Here is a 19,558-nt window from a genome sequence, read left to right as displayed (position 1 = left end):
TTACACGGAATATTTTGTTATTGAAATTGATAGAAACACATTTCCCTAACAAACAAATTCACAACATTTCGATGGTTTAAACATCGTTTATTATGATAAAAGTGATCGTTCTTTGAATTTAATTTCTTCTTGGCTATAGATATGATTATTGAATATTTTAAGCACTTCAATACTACCGTCTTAAATTATCTCCTAAATTTCCTTTTACTTAATTATTTTTAATTGAAAACAATATTAATGATCTTTTGGCATTTTGTGTTCGTGTAACTACTCGTTTTCATTTGTGTTGAAGAAAGAAACGATTAATTATTGAAGTGCCGTAATTTGTATAATCATTTTTAATTCCGAAAGTACCTACTTATTTCGCAGTTAAGACTCTGATTAAGGTAAACATTTTTGCATTTAAAGTAAGGCTCCCAAATGACGCCCTTGCTTAACGTATACCTTCCACCACAATACATCGCTGCACCCACTACTCACTGCATCAGTAATTGTGATCTGTTGTGTAGACGCTTAAGCAATATTTATATGCAGCACCCAAATTTGAGAGGCCCATGCCGGGGCGCCGAGCTCTTATTATATTTATTTTTTGGTTTGAGGACCTACCTCAACTATTATTTTTACTGGACGGCAACAGCACAACCTGTAATGCCCAAATGCATGTGTCATCAAATGTGGATTTAAGATTTTCGTTAATGCGGGTTAGTTGAAAAACGTAACAGATTTTATTGTTTTTTCAAATATTTTATTTTAGTTTAGACAAGTTAGTTTATCTGATAACATGTGTGCACACACCGCGTGGCTATTCAATACCGTTCCCAGGATATAATATAGTCACGCCGTCGACCCACCCGGTCCGTCTAACGATCCTTCACTCTCTTCGAACGCAATAATAACTTTGTTATCATTTATTTATAAAATGATATTTTAATAACTAAGAATATTGAATATCAAAGGTGTTGGGTTATTTTTTTTTAGCTGGTTTACGTGTTACAATGGAAATCGTAATTTTATTTATATTAAATTTTTGTTTTTAATGACAACTCAAACGACGTAACAGCGCAATCATTTAGGAGAACATAAATCCACGTTCACCGGCACGAATTATAATTTTAATTCACATGATATAATGTTTGAAGACGGGTCTGTGTTAAATAATTTCGCACTCGGAATGCAGTTTTCAAATCGTTGGGTCCTCTACTTAATTTCGTCCAACTCGATCCAACTGCAGCCTATATGTATATATATGCGACCTGAAGCTGCAATCCGCACTAGCGTGTTCGGTGGGCGAGAAACTCCTCATCCACAACCCTCCTCCGTGGCAGTTGATGTATCGCGGCCGTCACGAATTTGCTCTTAAACGGATGACGGCGGCGGATTGTGTGTGCGCGCATGACGTTTCGAGATCGGTTTTCGTCGTGCGAATATTTCGGCCGCACCTACGCTCGCGCGTCACATTATTCGGCGCATCACACCACTGGACGAGATACATAATATAATAGCACTGAAAACATATTATATTTATACGGACAGAAGTCGTGTAATCCATCACCTATTGTACGAACGCACACCACACAAACAATAATGGGCACATATTATTACAGTGTAATAATATGTATATTGCATCGTACGTAAAATATAAAACGGAAAACTCGCTGTGAAAACGTACATGCCGGTCGAAATTCTTGGAGCATAGGTACGCTCCGTTATACAACATATCATTATACAGGTATGATACCTAATAACTCGTGTGTGTGCGGTTGGCAAAATTTTTCGATTCCCAGACTTAATTTGAAATATTTTTTTTTTTTGCGAGCCCGGTGACAGCCCGTATAATATTTTTCCTTTACGCGTCGCCGACGTTCCGACTGTATAATGATAGTAATAATAATAATAATAATAATAATAATAATAATAATAATACTATTATACTAACGCACCGCGTCGTCGGGATCCCACGAGAATAATATTATTATTATTACATTATTACGATCGTCATCGTTGCCGGTTCAGTTGTCGCCGTCGCTGTTGGTCGGTGGTCGTCCCAGCAGCAGAAGAGACGATTATCTTCCGGCTCACGCGTAATTAATACATTGTATACTTCTGGTGCAGGGGGTGAGGGTTTTCAAGGGAGGGCTGTGTGTCACGAGACCTCGACAGTCGGATGTCGCTCATTGTCGCGGACGATATCAAAACCCGGACACGTAGGAAGACGCTCGCGCGTCACGACTCGAAGTCTGTATAATGATAATAATAATAATATTATTATTATTATTATTATTATGTACGGAGATGGTAATCCGCCACCGTCGCGGTAGATGCAAAGAAGGAGAGAAACAACCGAAACGGGAAAAACGCGTCTTAATTGAACGAGCCGAGCGGAGAACTGTCGCCGGCTTTCGGCCAACTACGGCGTATTCAAATTTTTCGGCTGACCGCGCGGTCGGAATAACAAAAACCGCGAACAACGGTGAGCGCCGAACTCAACACAATATTATTATTATTATTATTATTATTATTATTATTATTATTATTATAATATAATATAACCACTGCGGATACGACGCCGTATTTATCGTATAACTCATACTTTATAATATTATGTGTACAGCCTGCGTCTTTACAAAGACTTCAAACGCCGAATCTAACCACCTACAACCTCTTTGTTTTCCGGATTCTCGACTCGGCAGATCGCTGTCCGCGATAGACGAAGTGGGCTCACCGAGCGCGTTATTAATATCATAATATTATGTATTATTATAATACAATGTGAAAACCGATGGTCGTGTCTGAGCAACGATAAACGAACCGAAATCCCATCGTGCTGCCGACGTCTGTACATCGTAATGATATTATATGATAATAATAAATATTGTACTCTATTGGACATAAATATGTCTTGCATGACAAAATAGTCATAGGTAAAACCGCAGTTTCAATAGTTTTTTTTGATTCTTTTTCACCTCCGGCCCGTATCGCATAGTTGTCCACTTCTAATGTTTTGATTTTTGTCTACGTTATAATATTATATGTGTGGTATACTAGTTTATGATCGACAGCCAATAAGAGGTGGATGACTACGATATAGGCGAAGTAAAGAACGGCAATGCTTATCAAAAAACTGTGATGATACCAGCTGTCTAGTTTGTTTTGATATCTTGTACAATTTACTGATCAAACGTGTATTGAATATTGTATGATCTGATTATTAATCGTCCCGCGTGGTATACGGTGCCATTATATTTGTGTGACTATCGTTTTTTAAAATCGAATGGAACCTCTCTATACATGAGAGTGAACTGTTTTCGAGAGACTTGCTCCCTGCATGTCGCATCGTTTATTGAAATAATCCTAAACACAACAATATTGTGGAAACGCACACGGGGGACCGGAGACTGCTTCCTATAGCCAACGATGGTGTACAAGCTCAAATGCCAGAGCCTCCTGTGGGTGTATTTACACATTGTGTGATTCATACATCGACGTTACATGAGATCTATTATTACGTCTTCTATTACAACGGCCTCCCTCATTGAACTTAAAAAAAAGACTAGGTCACTAATTAGCATGCTATTATCATGAATTCGCACGACTATTTTTAGAATTTTTACGACTTTTTTACGAGTTGTGTATAAAAAACCATGAGGGAGGCCCCCGTTACGTTTCCTCAGTCGCCCAGTAGTGAATAATAACCACTTTTTTCCAAATTTTTTTTTTTACCACACATTAGCACGCCAGCATTATTATGCATTTGCTCGACGTCACAGTCCACCGACTTTGCTTCCACCATCCTTCACGTGATCCCTTTTCACGAGCTGGGCCGAACACACCGCTATAGACTTCGCGTTTTCTGTGAAGTTCTCTTCATAAGCCGACCAGAACCCGTCATACTACAGAAAGGGTCTCGTCTATTTGACACCTCTCTTGTCCTCTCCACTTCTTCAGTGAGTGTAAGGATCTCACCAACCCAGGTATTTAAAATAATCCTGACAAATTTTCCACCTAGTGAAAAACCCTAGTTCGTCAACGAAATATTGGTGTACCTATCAACTTTAATACTAAACTTTGTGTAAACGATTCGAAAAAACCATTTTTCGTGAACTATACCCGAACGTTTCTTAGTTTATATTATAATGTACAAATGCTATCATATAATGTTATACAATTCCTATGATACCTTCCTACATATTGTTATACATTTATATTTTATTATTTTGGGTCCATCCACCCTACATACGTTCAGTGGAGCCCATTATATATACTTGTGGAATAAATAAAAAATAAACTTAATATAGGTACGCCATACGGTGTACGACGGACGAATTAATATTCACGTCAAGTTTTTCAAAACTAATCTAATTTTCAGTTGTAATAATTACATTTTAGCACAAAATATGTAGGATATATTTACGAGAGTTTATTTGGGTGGAAACAAAAGCTCGTTTCAAACTCGGTTTGTTCTATTATGATGAAATATTGTATGTTAAAACGATTTATGAAAATGTATTACAAGAGGTATAATTTGTTCGTGTTTTGTTGCGTTGTTTTAGTATTTTCATATCAATACAAACGACAGATGTACTTTGTACGGCTCTGCACAATGAATATCCATGGCAACTGGTTAATATTCACGCCCAGATAAAAAAAAAATTAGGTAAGCTAAATCTGAAATTAAAAGATGAAAAAAGTCACATTTTCGAAATAAACTCGAATAACCGAAAATAAGTTTAAATGCCTTCAGTTAATGTTTAAACTTTAAAAATTAGGTTTTAAAACGTCATAAGCTTACAATAGTACTCAATGCCATCGATAATGACAGTTTAGAATTGATACTACGTATATCACATAATAAATATATCTTATAATATATTATTATATATTCACAGACAACATTCTCTACCTTAAAATATTTCTATTATTTTAATTGTTGTTGTTATTATTATTATTATTATGAGAAATGGTTTATGGGGATAAAATAATGCTGAATTAATTAATAGTTTTAAGAAGTATATTTACAAAACATAATAATTGTATGTCAAAGCAATAATTAATTAATTTTTAAATCATTAACAAAATACATAGGTACATCCGATTGTTACAATATATCCTGAAAGACAAATTATATATCATATTGCAATGTTTTATTTATCTATTGAATAAACTCCATTCTCTAAAATATACCTATTTGGCTTTCAGTATATGGTTTTGATAAAATTATTTAGTATTTCAACGATAAAACAAATGGAAATTCTCAGTGATTCGATATAAGTATATTTTTTTTGTGAGGTTAGGTTAGGTTAAATCTTTTAAAATATAGGTAGTATAACTAATTGAAGTAAATATTTTTAATTTGTCAAATTAATTTTAAGAAGTATCGTATATGTGATAGAATTTGTTTCCCAGAGGCTAAAATGCAGTGTACATTGTGAACAATTGGCCAGATCGTTTTCAACGAGCAATCTATAGGAATATTTCTGTACGTCTGTGCTAAGGTATTGTTCTTCTTCAAATGCATTATTTACTCGTATGCTCTCTAAGCTCTAACGTTTAAAAATAATCAGATTCGTGTCATAATATTATAATATACTGTGAACAAAATACAAACATATCGTAAATAACTGTAAGCGTCGTAGACCGTATTGTATGTATATGCAATATACGTAATGTTTATATTCACTCTAACAAAGCATATTTAAGGGCAATGAAAATGTTTTTATTTATTCCACACACGCGTATTATTGTCCGGTTAGTTTCTTAGGAAAAAAAAACAGTGACTCGTAATTCTCGTAACTTTTTTTTATCTATATTCTATAATGTATAATAATTACAGTGTTACAAGTTACGAGCAAATGTCATACCACGCAATAAACATAATATATTTTATACAGTGTGACCCGATTAACAGGTAGCACTTATTTTCTCTGCTAATATTTTTAATTTTGGAAATGGAAATATTTCCTATCTGATAAAGAAACATGACAGAAGTTAGAAATTATACGTAGTATTATTCGTTATAACTATTATTATAGTAATATTATTTGCATTTAAAACCTTGTGGGTACACAGTAACTAATGTATAAAATCATTAAAACAAAAATTTCAAAAATATTTTTATTTTTAACTTAATGGATTATTTTTAAATCAACTAAAAAAAGGCAAGCTATTTCAACTGTCAATTAGCCAGTTAAGCTCTTAAGTTAATTAGAAAATTAACTTTTTAACTAGTCAAAGCCCACGTTTGAAACTAATAATTCAATATAGATTACCATAGGACGTGTGCAGTTGTTTGAATGGATTGGCTGGATATTATTATTGTATATAGTCTTAGCGGAGTTTTCTAGAATTCGTAATGTGTGTGCCGTGGTGTGTCAGTGTGTGTCGTAGTAATATCAATTTAAAACCATCAGACGCATCTATACACACACACACACACACACACACACACACACACACACACACACACACACACTCGCGCGCGCGCGCACACACAATATATATGTATATATAAATAATATTTTGTGCTCGGAAATGTGGATACGATTTTAACAAATCGATTAAAACTGTCGTAATACGTACGCGGCACTGCAATTGAAAATTTACGACTGCGCACGTATAATACACTGTCTGTATCAATAATAGTCGTACATTACTGTACAACATCATCATCATTTATATATATATATATATATGAAACGCTGGCAATATTCCTCTTCTAAAAAACAATATTGCGCTATCATCGCCGTCTCCGCCACCGGCTGCAGCAGACTTCCGCTGCTGTGTTTTTCGCGATCCGCAGCCGACGACCGTTTTCTCGTAGTCTTGGATGTCGCGGATCAACGGAACGCGACAACCCGTGCTCGTAATTATTATTATTATCATTATTATTATTATTATTAGACAGTATTAAAAAAATAAAAAATAAAACGTTATCGCCAGCGTGGTGTACACTGTTCTGTGTTTTACATCACAATATAATATAATAACACGCATAGTGTTATAGGTCGCGAATGCGTGTCGCCTTGTCCTCGTATAACATTATTTATTTAGTCTCTCCTCGCCATTTTCGCTCGTTTTCAGTCCGCGGACCACTCGGCTCCTCGCTCGGTGTATCGGCGTATAATTAATATAAAAGCGATCTCGGTCCGCACTCGACCGCCGTCGCTCGCGCAGTACGTGCAATATAAATCACATTTCATTAATATAAATTATTTTATACGATACAATATAAAACGCGTTCGTTTGCTGCACAGGTACACTGTGAGACTGGACTCAGCCCACGGAGAGCACGCGCCATGCAAGAGCCAAACCGACACCAACTCACCAAAATAATATGATATTATGCACAACATCGTCGAGTGAACATATCATCAACATTGCGCACTGCAGGTAACGTAAGACGTGTAGTTTTGTTATTGAAAACGGAGTGTTATGTGCACATATTATATTATAATCCGTACGCACGCGATATGGGGAGGGTTGTGCGTGATGGAAACCCTAAAAGAAAAACCTCGCTCGTCGACGTCGGCCACAGACGCGTCTCATCCGACATCTGTGCGCGACTTGTGTAATATACACATAATATTATATTATTATAATACACATACAACCGCCGCCCGCGTTTCCGCCATTTCTGTGATACCACAATAGACACCTGTCTGGAATTTATCGGCGCCGTCGGGCAACTAACGTATATTATATCGGCTGCACTGTCGCGTTCGCTCCGTACTCTCGACCCGTGCCCAGATAATATTTTACGAGTCGACTGTTTTTTTGCGCTTTGTTCACTAAAAAAACACATCCAAAGAAGTTATAAATACGAAGCGTGTGTGATGTATTTCGTGATGCGTAATATCTGCTTCGACGAATTATGCAAAACCACGAGGATTACTATTGCAGTGTATAGTCATTTAGCGAACATCATTTTATATTCAAATGTCCACGTTTTACACTTAAAAATCATTTGAATTTAATTTATCGCCTATTAATGGATACATGCGTATTGATTGATAATAAACACGAAGGAATGTCATAGGTCTGCTAGGAATTTGAGCATTTATTACAATTATAGGTATACTGTGTGTAGTATTGTATTATATAGGTACATGTCACTTTTAAATTTCCACGAGCTGCAGTAATGAACTTTAATAAAATAAAATAAATACCATCAGGTTTTAAGTGTACACGCGCCTTTTCAAAAGGCAAACACACACGGCGATGAGCGCACAATATAGTTTCGTGTTGTAAATGTTTTCTTTAATTACACAACATGTTTAACTACACGCGCTTAGTGAGCGGGAAAAGATTACAAAAGGAATTATGCGGATCGTAAAAATGATTTCCGCAAGGCTATACTAAACTCACTTAAAATCTTGTAATATGGCAACGATTGCTATAAAATATCAAAACCCCTCTCTCTCTCTCTCTCTCTCTCTCTCTCTCTCTCTCTTAGGTTAGAACCTCCCACACATTCACGAACTCACAAAGCCATTTGATTGTGCTCTAAAATAATAAAATTATTATTTTACGGGCAAAATTAATTATGAAATTAATATTTTATTTTTATCCATAATATATACATTATCGCGTACGCATAGGTTATCCTGTAGTCATATGGATTATAGGTATATATAATATTATGTATTAAAATGTATACAATAAAACGTTCGTTATTAGGTCTCCAGAGCTTAGAAATATTGTATTGTTTTCATATGTGTGGATAATTAAACGGCTTCTGGAATCGAAAACTGCCAATCTAATTAAATTTATTTTTAGCACTTCATCAACTCCTTTGCGATTTTCGACGACATATTATTATAACAATATTATGTAATAACATTAAGACTAAACAACGTTAACGGATTTACGGACGACACGTAAGGTTTGAAAAATATGATCCTGTTGTTCGGGCTTGAGCCGTGTTATTTTACTATTTTTTTTTTTTCGAATGGCCGAGTATTAAAAATGTCGGAAGGGTTTAACGGCTGTTTAACCGAATATTGCTGTTGGTGCTGCTGCTGCTGCTGCTGCAGCGTTCTCGACGAATTACGTTAATTAAATTTGACAGTCGCATAATATTGTACGGAAACCTCATTAGGTCTTTACGGCTTTTCGAGCGCCTATGTACACACACACACACACACACACAAGCCTACAAAATATTATATTTACGTAGCCTCAACACGCCCAATCCAAAGCTCGAAAGCGTAGCCCTAATCCGTATATATTATTCAGGATACACAGTATTATCATTATTATATTATTTTAACCGGTACTTTGGCCTGGTTTGGATGAAGCCAAATAACGCGCAAAGTTCCGTCTTCGGCGGAGCGAAGAAACTTTTCGCCGATGCCAACCGGATTAATACTATATATAATATTGTATATTTGTAAATATATTATATTATACGTATATATATAAGAAACACACACCGCATTAATCGGATTTCAAGTATTATGAAATATATATATATATATTGTACTATGTTTTGTCAAACGTAAGCCGTGAATTTGGTCGAACCCGATGACATTTTCGTCGGACAAAAAAAAACCTTAACGAGGTACTTGTACCAGTTGTACCCTCGGCTATGTAATAACTAATACACATGATAATATTATGCTCAATAATGACTTGAAATACCACGTTATCATCATATTATTATATCATTTTTTTTTCGTCAGCGTGAATACTAAGTCATTATTTCAGAAATAACTCGTGTCCGAGTGTATTATAATAGATGTACACGTGTTATAGGCATTATTATTATATTACATTGTTCGTAATCATCGGACATAATATAATTTAATTTTCTTTTGTTCGAAAAATATCGTAAAATCGTCCTAATCGTTCTACAAGCCATATCATCATTGTTTGAATGTTAAAATTACCAAATTAAAATTCGTGACAAACAGTCGTCGTTATAAAACATAACCTAACCAATATAATACCTATTTATAGTTTTATTTTTAAATTAAAATAAACAGTGTCAAAAGAACAATACTATTACTTATTGTACACGCGTAATTTTCACACTTAGTAAACAGTTTTGTACATATCATTTTTTACCCACGAAACTTACTATTCGAGTCGAACTTTTACATGATATTTAAATATTTTATGTAAAAAAAAAGTTTTCTTAATATTTACGACTATTAACAGCAACGTTTTGAAAATATTTAGTTTATATTTGATTTCAAATGTATGGTCCCCAAATATTTTGAAGATATTTAATAAAAAACTAACTTATAATATTTGTATTTGATACACAAGTTTTTGAAATATTCCAATTATATTTGATTTCAAATATACGGGACCGAATATTTTTTATATTACTCAACAATATTATATTTGCCAAAGAGGACGAATACAAAACAATATCTCATCATACAAGCGCATTATAAGATTTTTCATTAAATAATAATTTAATAATAACAGTTCAAAAGTTATTGGATAAAATTGATTTAACATAGAATTTCCCCGAAAAATAACTTATCATCGATACACAAAAAAAAAAAAAATAATAATATAGTTTCTATTAAATATATATAAAAAAAACATAACCTATACATTTTTCAAATCCGATCATAAATGTCAAACTGTCATGAAAACTCGTTAAAACGTATGAACACAATATTAATTATACTCAATATACAGTTATATTTTATCATATTCATAGTGCCGTACAGCAGTTGCAGTTTGGTTTTTACTTTTGGTTGTTCGTCAGTAATTATTATTTGAGTTGCATCAAAAAGTTTGCTCCATTGTGAACATAAACGTCGAATCGCGTCATAAATGAATATTTGATAAATATATTTTTGTCGAGTATATTGCTGTAAGTATATTATATAATATTAACTCGCGGGACATGTTATTGTCGGGGGCATTCCTCGAAACTATAATCGTATCGTTCACCGACTGTACATTTGTCATATTATTTTTATATGAACTACTCGTCTGTGTTAATATTATGTATTGTGCTGTTAACAAAACAACGAACGTTTCGGACCCTCTATAATATATTATACCATATAGCTGATACACAGAGTTATCGTTCGGAAACGTCTTCGAGGTTCCGATATCGTCGTCCGGGGATCATGCCTTCAATGGCGATAGTACAGTAATAAGACCAATGCACGAATACGCGAAAAACCCGTCTCGATGCACTATGTATACGTATACTTATTGTATTTTGGGGACTTTTTGTGTCGTCTCCGGAAGTCGTTAAGAGCCCGTAGCGCCAGTGGGCTAAACGATAACGGGTCTTCGGGAAAAATTCGGACGAGTTCGGAAATCGTTAGATGGGGAAAAAAAATCATCACCGTCCCCACTACACCCGCACTACCACCACCAACGACGGCGAAACAAAATAAAATAAGGAGTGTAGTGCGTATATATAGAGTTGCATGCGGACGACGAAGGAGCAGAAAAGTTTTATTCTCAGCGGTAATGGGGGGAAAAAAATAACTGGACGGGGTAGAGAATATATATTATATTAAATAAACTCGTGCGTTTTCGTCCTCCGCTCGGATCCGTCGTCCGATTTCGAATATAATTGATAGCTTTTTCCGGACTTTATTTCTTTCTGTGTATATTAAATGTGCGCACTGTGCGAGTAGAGACTAGAGAGAAAAGAAAAAGTAAAATTTTTTACCGTCGAACAATGACGGTTTTCCGATTTGAAAAATAATAATAACAATAAACGACACCCCTCCACCGCCGACGTTTAATAATGACCCGGTGGTGTACGCGACTCTGCCTGCCTGTACCCGTATACATAATATTATATAGTTGGGCGGCGAACACGAGGGCGATAATATTTTTGTAATCGACTTATGCACCCCCACCGCCACCGCTGGCCAGTTTAGCATGACAATACTGACGTTAACGACGAATGACTGAATGAGACGCGATATTGAAAACTGACGTGACTCTATTGAAAAGTCAACTGAATTTAATGAAAACTATATTATATATTATTATATTATTATTATTATATACGCGTGCAATTTATAATCGCATTACTCCAGTAGCCGTACAGTTGCAATATATATTTATAGGTATACATAGTATATACATGGTACATAATGTATTGGTAGGTACTGTACAGTCTATAAATATTATTTATTACAAATAACGCTCGAGGAGACGTTCCAATATGACGTGTTTTTATTTTCCCTTCGACGAGGAAATTTATTTCAAAGTTCACAAGACTATATTATTATATACAGCTGATTTCCCAAGAGCCATTTGGAAGATACAATATTTGCTTGTCGTTTGTCCTATACTGTGGTGGAAAAATTTGAAAAAAAAAGGAATTATAAAAATTACATTTTCTCCGAAACCTCTATGTTTTCAAATACCAAGTGTATAAATCTAATCGTATTAAGGACATACCTATATACAATATCATACATAGGTGGGTACAGCACACGTGTTCAAACGATATTTATCATTTGATTTGAGCGAGTTATGATACTTATTACGTATTACGTATTACGAATAAAACTGTGAATTGCGAATCGGCAATATTATTAAGCACAGGAAACCTCCATTTACGGACAACCAGACACCGTATTCAGTATTTAGGTGTTTTCTATACCAAGGCTCCATATAATTTTTCTGACTCAGTAATCTGGGAGCTTTGCCCTGTAATAGGAATTCAAGTTATTAAAGAGCATAAAAATAAATCTGTTTTGTTTGTAGAAACTATTAACTAAGAATTAAAGTTTCAAAAAAACAAATTTGATTCTAGAAACCCAAAAAATTAGGAAAAAAATTAGGACATTTTAACGCAAGTTTTTAAAAATCTGAAGGTTTTAGATATTGAAAAATATCTATAATTTGCTCTTAAGCTAATTTAAAATTGTAAAAATATCCCAATTAAAAATAAAAGAAATAAGACGTTCTTTAAATTAAAACTATTTTCAGTAATAAATTAAGCTACAACAATAATAAATGACTTAAAAAGGACGGACTGACTAACTTATTGAAATAGGTTGAGTTTCAAATCTAAAGCTGAAGATTGAGTTAGTGAATTATAATTGCACCATCATTTTAAGTGTAAAATAATTACACTAGTTGGAAAAACAAACGGATGCCAATCAATGTAGAAAGTATAGACATTTAATCAAACGCCTAGTATGCAATAGTATTATTCTCAGTAAAATGGCGCATTCAACTGTATTATTACTACGGATATTAATTTAATTAATTTTACGAATACAATAAAAATGGCAACGAGGGATGGGGTGGGTCCGGACTCCATGCATGTCCCGCTTCCTGATAATACGCCAGTGCGGACATAGCGGAACATTTTAAAATCCCTATCAACAATCGTTACTTTATCACACGATGCTATGCCACTTTTGATTGTAGGACTTATTGACTTCGATACAATAATACGTGACCTGTCGAGTGGCGACTGCAGTATCCGTCATAAATATAATTGCTGGGGACAATATTATAATGGTCCCGGTGAACGGGTTTTTGAATAGAAATACTGTGTCGGACTGCCATGACGAGTAGTCTCGAAAAGCATATACGATATACCGGATATCGCTTTTAGCAGAGAGGAAATAATAACGCAATTCCTAGGGGTATAATTTTTTTTATTATTATTATCATCACTGTAGGTACGAATATTATGTTATATATTTCTAACCATACGCATATTGCTTCGGTACATCCAAAGATCCCCATTTGCCATTTGTCTCCTTATAGATGCATCCTCGAAACCGTACAACCGTAAAATAAACCACTATTTCCCAATCAGGGAAAATATTTTTTGATAGGCATGGGATTTCATCGATTTAAAAAAAATAATAGCAGTGTAGGATAATCAAATGTATGGGTTCTTATTGCACAATTCAGTATTACTATTCTACAGTTTAAAATAAGTAACAAGTCGGTAATTATGTTATACCGTTTAATTTAATCACAGAAGGTTTTTCGTCTCTGCATCTGGTCGTGAATTATGAATAAGTATTTAAGTGCAACTACTTATATACAATCTTTAGATATAATGGTAGAAACAAATGAAAGTGCGAACAATATAATTTTATAAACTGCCAAATATATTTGGTTTTAGAGATTAATTATTAAGTTCTTTAAAAATAATATATCATTACTATAATTGGCTATATTTTGTTAAAATAAATCATATTGAATCATATACCTACGCAATAATCTTTGTGGTGTAAAAGATTCCAGTTTAGTGCTTATTTTTGAGTGTTTTAAATAATAAATTAATATCATAGTATTTATTTGTAATTTTAGTTACCAATTATTACCAATTATATGAATTATTGATAAAAACCATTTGAACAGACAACACTCGATACACGAATGCAATTATTTAATTGGTTAATAGTATCCTTGTCAAATAAAAAATAAATATTTATTAACTTTTGACGGTAAATATATAGAAAATTGGCGATCAATATATTATTCGCATTTGCGGAGTTTATACGCTAATTTATTTACTCTATACACTGATAACAATCCAAAATCAACACGTTTTATACATAAAATTAATAATTTAGATGTTAAGCTTAAAGTTCTAACTATAGATCTTTTGAAATAAACTGTTTGTATACACAATATAAATAAAAATATTTACTATAACTTTTTTAATTTGCTTAAATCGCAGTTAATATTCAATTATTACAAAAGAGTTTCAAAGTTTTCGAATCTATCTCAAGTTGCCAAATTCTGTAGTTTTCTATTTTGTACTAAAAGCTAACAAATTTGTATTTCATTTTCTGTTTACATTGATAATGTGTACAATATATGTGCATAATTAATGTGTATGTTTTGAGTGAATGTGTGTATAGAACTTCTAATTATATTATGTTTTACAACGCATTGATTGATTAATCAATGAGTATTTATTTATAAATATAAGTAACATTATATAAAAATTACGATTGTATAAATATAAAACACTCAAATTATTTTACAAACTCAAAAACGGCCGAAACAATAGGTATGAAGTAAAGGAATAAACGTTTAGTGCAATGTAAATTAATAACACGAATTAAGAATAACATTATCACAAATATAGAGATAAGAGAAGGAGGGGTCCAAATCAACTAAGGAACTAACGGCTATGGGGTTTAATTATTTTTATAATAAGTAGCAGATATAAAAATATGAAATGGAACCAATGGGAATTTAAAACGATGAAGAACGTGGAATGTGAGGGAACTTTGTGAATTACTTGAGATAAAAGAGGTGTAGATTAGGTTTAAATCAGAAGGTTGTTCGGGAAATTTATACTCTAGCATGCTCGAGGTCGACCAAGGAGTTTCTACCCAAATTTTGTAACGACTCGGTTGGCATTTTAAATGTGTAGCTAGCAAACTTTAAGAACTTACGTTGACCAAGTTCGATTTGACTAGAGCTGAAGATGGTATAATAGGATCCCATAGAATAAAATCATACTCTAAAATAGCAGAATCAATCTTACAACTACTCACGCAATACATCACTTCGAAGGCAACTCGTTTAATAAAAACAAGTGCTTTGAGCTCATTTCTGCAAACAATTTAAATGTACATGTTGCAAGAAAGTGTGTGAGTTAGCAGTAAAATTCAGATCATGGATACATTTGATCAGGGTCGAGATGGTATAATTTTTGTGAATGCTTTTTTTTTAAAATTGAACAATTTAAAGAACTCCAAATACAAGTAAATGTCATATAGCGGTATTAAGAAATATTAAAGCGTAGGTAACAATTATTTGCACAAGTGGAAAGTTAAGTAAAGATGTATTGAAAGAGATGACAGTCAATTAACGAATTTATACCGTAGTATAACAGCATTTTGGATAATTTTCTTAATTTGGTGTACTAAAATTGGGATATTCAATACTAAAAGATGGAAAGTTATGTCATTCTATCATGCTCTATAATTTATCGACAGTATTTTGTTATTGTCTTTAAGAGGTTTATCTCTTAAACATGTCGATAAAAAAATGATTTCTGGTTTCTTTAAGTTTCATCGCTCGACTTTCGAACTCATATTGATTTCATCACAAATAATATGTAAAGCGCTACGTGTTCTTGGCTTCATTAGACGACACTCAAAGAATTTTAATTTCATTAATTTGTGCCTTATTACACTTTGGTCAGTTGTCAGCTGCAGTATAATGACAGTTATCCATACCACTCGGTCATACCTCGTGGTACACGTATGGTATAACGTCAAAAGTAAGGCTTAGGTGATTCGCGAAAGTCGTAACAACGATTACGTCGGTGGAGCATATTATATATTATCATAGTTTTGCTGGGCAACGAATATGACGTTTCCAAAGATTACCAATTATTTTACCTGTGTATATTATTGTTATTACTTATTACGAACATGACTGCACAGAGCCGGCCAGAGTTAGTGCGGGCGCACATGATGCCAAACCGTATTATAATCCGCATATAGGTCGAGGAGCACGCGTCGTCGTGGGCCCGGGAAAACAATTTATTTCGAAAGACGTTTGAGAAAACATATTACACAACACGCTGCCTCCCCCCGCGACCCCCCCCCCCCCGACCGACACACTACACCAACCTATCCAAGCCGGCAAACAGGCCCCGGGACCGTATATTTCACCGACAACCGATTGGATAGTGCGCCTTTTCCCTGTACTCACACACAAGCACACACGCACACACGACGGGTTTTCTCTTTATTCACTTTTTTCTTTCTTCCTTTCTTTCTATTATTATTATTTTTTATATATATATATATTATTATTTTCTCCTCTACCGCGTGCATATACATATATATATATATATCGGTTACTGCTGTTGCATACATATATATGTACGTTCCGCCACCGCCACGCGGCGATATATTTACGGCAGCTTTTCACGACCAGGCTTTTTTCTCTCCATAAATCTTTATTCTACATTTTCTCTGCCGAGCTCGTGTATGTATGTATGTGTGTGTGTGTGTGTGTGTGTGTGTGCGTGTGTGTGTGTGAGCGTGCGTGAGTGCGCTCCGTTTCTTTTTACCATGTTTACGCCGACGACGAGGACCGCCACCGATGCCGATACTATAAGGAACCACGGGACGTATCGTAGAAGCTTTTTGATTATTAAAACACTCGACGACGGGGCAAGCGGCCGTTGCGATTACTATGCAACCATTCGCCCAGATCGAAAGCCGTTTGAATTTGTTTATACTTCACCGAAATTCCAGTACTGTTGCCGTGTATTACGCACACCCTCAATACCTGTATATTTTATCCACAATAATAGGAGGGGAGTAATAATGTGTAACGCGCGCTCTGGAGTTCTATATACAAAATTATCGGTACCGGTGTATTTAGTGTTATCGTTGTCGCCTTGTTCACATGATGTGTGCACCGGTGTATACGGTAATGAATACTTGGGTTGTGTTATGAGCTATTCAAAAGTGCTTACGATATTATTTTGATAATATTATGATGTTAGTTATACATTCGATGGATGGGTATATCACATTTTCGTCATGATATTATAGGTTGTGTAATATTAAAGAGAGTGTCTATTAATGATTGGAATTACGAAAATATGTACCATAATAAATAAATGAGTATCACGCAATAATCAAATATTTAAGATTCTGTGTAAAGTATAAAATGATAACAATCACTTATTTGTTTGGAAAAATGTACAAATATATTTTGTTTGTCCATTATTATAACACTATCATAAACTTTTTAATTTCTAAATTGAAGTTAATTCGGCCATAGTTTTATCCGACGAAGTAAATGTGCAAAGGGGTGGGTCGTGTAGATGATTATTGCAGTATGAAAAAAACTTGTTTAGTGTTGATAGCCTTTGCCACATTTGTCTTACAAAGTGTAGCGTCAATCAAAAAGTAAGACTCTGTCCTCTGGTATTCCTTTAGACAATAATAACAAAAACCAGGATTTAAAACGAATAGGTACTTACTATTGAGTATTGGGTAATACAAATTTTTAATTAAAATTCTTACAAGTGCCTATACTCAATATAATATGAATTCTTCAAATCGTTCACCATTATTTTAAAAAGAAAATTCCATCGAATGCTATAGTATAATCAAATTTAAATTGAATGAACATTATAATATAATATCTGTTGTTATATCACAGATTTATAAGCTGTATCCTATATGCATAATATTTTTATTGAAGTAAATACATGATTTCTTAGTTGTTCATTTTAAAATAATTTTTTTTTTTACTAATTACGATTTACTAGCACCCTGAAATAATTTAGATTCATAAGTAATCTCACAATATTTTACTTTAATGTACACGTCCAAATCAGTCATCAAGGAATGATAAACGAAGTATATGTATTTGCTATAACAATAACCGTTTACATTTTCTATAGTATTGTGGACTTTAAATTTTAGGAAAAATTAAATTAAAATCGAATCCGTTTATTAAGCGTAAAATACTAAAATAAAATATTTATTCAATTTGTTGAGTTTAAGTTTACACAATAAAATGTGAGCTTGGGAAGACTTTTTTTTATTTTACTATATTATTGCGTTCGTCATTTTATTTTACACGTCTAATGGCGATGCAATTTATGAACCGTTGGATTATACATTACATCTCGATGAATATAAGTGTATATACTAACACTGCAGTAGAGTTTTTATGTACACAGAAATAACAGTTGGGAAAAAATGTTATTATTTTTAAATAACATAAACTGTAAGTAAAATTTAATGAACGCGTTCAGTTTCGAAGAAAAGTTGAAAACAAAAACTTTCGTTGTTCCAGCTGCACTCGACTAACGACATTTTGTTGTTAAATCAGTATTTCATAAGGAGTCAAATAACAAACTGACATGCTTTTGAATAATTTCATTTAAATGACGAATTGTTTCACGTGTATGGGTACCTAATACCTATGTTATGAATATAAATAAAAATATATCATTATTTAATGGATCAATTTACTTACCTACTGCAGTTTACTACTGCCATACATTTTAAATGAGATATTTCATATTTCCGTTAATATAAAACAATAATATTTTAACACATATTGTATGGGAAATAATGGGGAAATATTTCAAGGTTCGAAAAAAAAAAATAAATGTTCTTTAATAAGTAATTAAAATTATAACATTAATATCAACCAAAAGAAATCGATAACTATTTGTTTTTAATTCGATTTTTCTCTGTAAAGTTTCATACTTTGAAAATATGCTTAATTTAGGTTCATTGTACATTTGTACCTACATCTTAAAAAAATATAAGTGACCATTTAAAATATGTTCGCTGTTTAAGTGTAATTATTTGTGTTAACAGTATCGATATTCTTAAGGTTTTAATTAATATATTCTAATATTCTAATATCGTACCTTATAATATGGTTATGTTTATTTTCACAGAAATAAATGTTTCGGCATAGAATTCAACTCGATTATTTACGGATAATTGTTTAAACTTATATAAAAACTGTAATCCTCAAAGAAGTTAATCTAATTTAAGGTTGTTTTATGACCTGTTCCGTTTACTTAAATGAATTTTCATCAAGTCAGTTTCTTCGAGTAAACGATCAAAGTTTTCAGTTTTTATGT

At 33.3% G+C, this 19,558-nt stretch overlaps 1 protein-coding gene across 8 annotated transcripts in view; it reads left to right on the top strand.

The window, feature by feature from the left end:
- The window catches only part of LOC111033424 (solute carrier family 26 member 10-like), a 100,853-nt gene that overhangs the window by 29,028 nt on the left and 52,267 nt on the right, over positions 1–19,558 (top strand). For 4 of the 8 annotated variants that reach the window (XM_022314148.1, XM_022314141.1, XM_022314149.1 and 1 more), the window contains exon 1: positions 6,963–7,386. The exons of 1 other annotated variant lie outside the window; for it this stretch is intronic. The gene's annotated coding sequence lies outside the window, so the exon portion shown is untranslated. Of the gene's footprint in view, positions 1–6,737; positions 6,860–6,962; positions 7,387–19,558 lie in introns of those variants that run through there. 3 more of the 8 variants (XM_022314144.1, XM_022314142.1, XM_022314143.1) reach the window with 3 other exon arrangements.

The sequence above is a fragment of the Myzus persicae genome, unplaced genomic scaffold, assembly GCF_001856785.1.
Source record: "Myzus persicae strain clone G006 unplaced genomic scaffold, MPER_G0061.0, whole genome shotgun sequence".
In the NCBI taxonomy this organism is placed as follows: Eukaryota; Metazoa; Arthropoda; class Insecta; order Hemiptera; family Aphididae; genus Myzus; species Myzus persicae.
Note: the sequence above shows the minus strand (reverse complement) of the source record. Positions and strands in the feature narration are given on the sequence as shown.